The following is a 4,541-nucleotide window of genomic DNA, read 5'->3' as shown; positions in this document are numbered from 1 at the left end:
ATTCTGGGTCTTGAATTTACAGTTTATTGCAGTTTATTACTGTATGTTGGAAAAGTTTTAAGAAGGTAACAGATGAGATATTTTATATTTCTTCTGCTCCAGCTTGGGAACTGTGAGCAGTTGGAGGTTAATTATTTGCATATTCTGTGCACGAAAACAATTTTGCGTATGTAATGGCCTCCTTCTACGCATGTGAACCGCACGTATAACTTACCTTCGGAGCCTTTAGGCGATCTCCTATTGCATCGTTTTGTGTATAAGCCTCTGGGTCTAAATCCAGCAGCCCGTAGTAAGACAAGCCGTAGTTTTTAAGGGCCTCTGTCACTTTAGGCTTCACGGTTGATTCATCGTAGTCTACCATGCTAGAAAGGTAGAAACACCAAATTGATATCACGCAGTAAAGTAAACTACTCAAATACTCTTTCCAAGAAATAATTTTTGTCACAGTTTCTTGCCTTTATAGGTTTTCACTTCCTAAAATCCTGATGAAGTATATATACTCAGTTGAAAGCATCCACTGCTTATTAAAAAGAATGGCGTTGGAATTGGCCTGTGACGATTAGAAGTAACGTCGAACTGGTAACTAGAGTAACATTACAGCTATGGAATGACGAAGACAGAAGTAGAGGATTATCTATTTGACACAAGAAGACGTCAGCCAATGTTTAGGCAAAGAATGAAGTCAAACGGAATTTAAAAGACAAAAACAAGTCTCCCGGATACGCATGTGTATTTCATTAGGCGTCAACAGCACTATGCAATCAATGCTTAGTAGTGAGGCACCGGAGTTTCCCAGCCATCCAAAAGTTCTTCGAATGTAAGTCACAGGTTGGTGGAAAGCATTTTGTTAATAAAGGTCTACAGACGGCAAGGGAAACGTATGTAGATTACTGACACCCGCGCGCATAGAATTTTTTCCGTCTAATCGTCTGGTTGTGAGTCGTTGATTTGCTTCCCGCGATGTACATTTTCATTCTAACGTATCTGATATGCAGAAAGTGTAATTTAAGGTCTGGGGTGTCAGTCAAGCAGAGGGACCGTCTATTCACGTCGCTAGAAGTAATGAGTGGCGTTTTCTGGGGTCCTGCGATTCTGGCAGTTTGAGTGGTGCACTTCGCCTCGGGAAAACAGAATCAATAAATTACGACGAAAGCCGGTGGTTTAGACGCGAGGAGGGGGAAATCTGTTGACATCGAAGAGTGTGCGATGTTTTAAAAGATAGCTTTATACGGCTACAGTTCGAGAGTTTATATATTCTCGAAACCAACTCCTTGGTTCTCTTGGCTTTCAAGCACAAAACGTTCTTAACTGCGAGGCGTCGAAATATTAACGTATGGTTTCAGTGGTATTACCATCACAGATGCACGCTCTTCAAAAAGTGATGAGAACGAGCTTACAAACCTAATAAGTATGTTCGCTGGGCCCTCTTTCTGGTGTTCGAGGACCCTGCGTGCATAATTTTCATTTGCTCCTAAGGTCACTGGTCCCGTCGTAAAGAAAAGATGCCGTTCTTCGTTTGGAATAATACTTTTCTTCCGTCATAGAGAGACCGGCGCGTAAAGTCCGCAGCCTAGCTTCGTTGGCTATCCACCTTCGCAGATTTAAATGGGTTATTATTTACTTATATTGAGAACGCTGTTATTTTATATCTCATCGATTTAGAGATAATAGGTCAGCATAGTGAACAGGAGCCAAAAGCGAGGTGTACGAACGCTTCGCAAGGGAAAACCACTACTCCTGTGTCCCGCAATTCAATTGTTTGAGTGATAATGCTTGGGATGAAACATTATTAATTGAAGACGCATACCTTGCATGTTGACAACGAGGGCTTTCGAATGTATCGTATACTGTTTCCCTAAAACAAAGTCATGTAAGAGTGGCGCTAAATATTTTAATAATGACTCGCGTGCAAATAAATTAGGGATCTATATGTGAGCTTTTAAGGATGCGTTCCGATATTGCCCTTTTCCGTACAGAACGTGATGATAGGCCTGATGCAAACTGCTTCTCTAGCTTCTGAACATACACGGTTACCCCCCTGCATATCACTGTAACCGTCTCAGTGGTAAGGCTTTCACATTTTCCTGTTTTATATGGCTACGGACTCGCTCATAGTGTTTCATTCCCGTACATCGATAACATGCATAGCGCCCCAAGCATTCCTTATTTGTGCCATAGGAAGAAGGCGGTGACATTCCCAAGAATAAAGTGCAAATATGCCTCCTGGTACCCATCCACGCAAAGCAAGAAACTTTTATGTGTTTTATGTGCCAAATCACTCAAGAGGAATACGCCTGGGCGAGGAAAAAGAAGGCGAGCCCATACAAGCAGCCCCTATGTACTACTGATTTCGAAAGCTTCAGTGACCATTGGTGATCGCTCCCGCGTCTTTTAATTATCATTTTACCTTCCTCAGTCTGGTTTCAATGACCCAGCACACGCTCGCACTCGCATAGCTAAGCACACATTACATACAGTAGCTACCTTTGAACCCCCCTTAAGCTATCAATAAATTTCGTGCCAGTGCGATGTCCTGACACGTGGCAAGCCACGCCATGTGCGTTTCCTTTTGGAGTCGTCTACAGGCCCTGCAGTATACCAGAGGACGTGAAATCTACTCGCTCCCACCACCCCCCGCAACGCTGCTGCACGCATAAATGGGTGACATCCATTATGGTGTGCGTGCCTGGATGGGAAAGACCAGCGAATACGTCACTTCAGAACCACTTGAAAGAGACAGCCACAACGAGCCGTATAGTTCAGCCGGTAAGTCAGCCCTCTTCTTCGGGCTGTGCATCATTAGTCATTTTGTGATCAATGAATTTACTATTTCCTGCGCCCCGAAAGCTGACTTTACAGAACAGAGGTTACCAGCGCCTGCGCATTAAGACATTGCAGGACCCCTAAGTGTGCTTTCGCTCGTTTTCGTCTCGCTGACAACCCGACGAGGGGTCGCAGACAAAGCCGCTCGCAAACCAATATACCAAAGCGGCTAGCCTGTAATAAGCCTGGCATACACCACGTGATTTGCGGTATTTGGTTACGCCTCGACGATAGCAACACAAGAAGAACCGCAGAACACGCTGATCATTGTGCAAAGAAAGGCTATAACACAATGTGGACGCTTAATGCCGTCACATCGGCAGTTTGAACCTGTTGGCGGCATATACACGAACTATGTGTTAGAAATGCCCCTCGCGCCACTTTGCCTGCACGACAACGGTCCTAGAAACAGAGCTCTTTAAGTGGTATGTTTATTATACAAAAAATATTGTGGTTAATTCCGCTGTCGTAGGAGTCGGTAAACACGAAAGTGAAAGGGGCCATCACAGGAGAAGTTGAATGTTAAAGGAATCTCGTTCATGTGCGATGGGTTCGCCAGCCTGACCCCGCCAGAGGAAGTGACGCCGACACACAAAAAACAGAAAAATAACCGGTTTATTCCGGGACAACTAAACCAAAAATGACATCCACAGAAACAGCAGCTTGAAACACAATGGTCATGGGAACAACGCCACAGCGGAGCCTTGCCTCAATTCACGCGCGTCCCCCGTACACGAAGGCGCTGGCACCGACACGCCTACTGTCGGCGCTCATTACCGTTACTACGCGCTACTTCGCTTCGCCTCTCCTAGACGGCAGCACCATCTGAATGAGTCATAGGGAAGGACATAGGGCGTGTTCGTAGAGCTGCTCACGTCGCTGCTCACAGCGCAGTCGGTAGAGCGCCATGTACCTCCCGTTGTGGCGAGAGGGCATGGGCTCGAATCCGGGCGCCGCAGCGTCAAGGGCACTTCTCGCGACGTCATTTCCAAGACGGATATGACGTGTGTGAAATCTTGGTGTAGCCGGCCATAAAACACTTTCGTGTTAAAATTGTGGCATTCCAATCCTTGAAGGTTGCTGACGAGTGGAGCTGTGTGCGTGTTTTCCCGGAATTTCATTGGCGGAATTTCGTGGCCCACACCTTTCGCTCATACGGCGCCATCCCTTCAGAGAAGAGGTAAGGGAATGGTGAGTTATTCTCTGTGTACAACGCACAGTGTGGGGAAACCAGCCTACAGAGGCCACGCTTGCAGTCGCCTCCTCAAAGTCGGTTGTACTTTGAAAGACAAATGCATTGATGGGAAGATACTTTCCACGGGCAATGAAATCCATCCTGTGTAAAGTATAAGGCGCGTATGTGAGCAAGTGCCTGAAGGGAGAGCGTGTGCATACATATGATTGGAAAAAAATGCTCTCAATTAATGCAAGCGCAGAAAACACCGCCCCAGCGACAGAAAGAGCGATGGGCTTTTCTGGTCCTACAAACGCGAAACACGGGAGAGTTAGTGTCACTATCTCTGGTGTAATACAAGAGACTACGTGCAAGCATATAACAGGGCATGGAGCCCCATATCTGTGTATTCTCGTCCAGTCATTCTTAACTGAGAATCCGGCCCACGACCATGAAGTCGCGGGTTCGACTCCCGGCAGCGGCGGCCACTTTTCTGATGGAGGCGAAAAGCAAACACCCCCTGTGTTTGAGATTTCGGCTCAGG

This window comes from Haemaphysalis longicornis, unplaced genomic scaffold (assembly GCF_048455015.1).
Source record: "Haemaphysalis longicornis isolate Haplotype H1 unplaced genomic scaffold, Haemaphysalis longicornis Haplotype H1 scaffold_5, whole genome shotgun sequence".
Taxonomy (NCBI): domain Eukaryota; kingdom Metazoa; phylum Arthropoda; class Arachnida; order Ixodida; family Ixodidae; genus Haemaphysalis; species Haemaphysalis longicornis.
Note: the sequence above shows the minus strand (reverse complement) of the source record.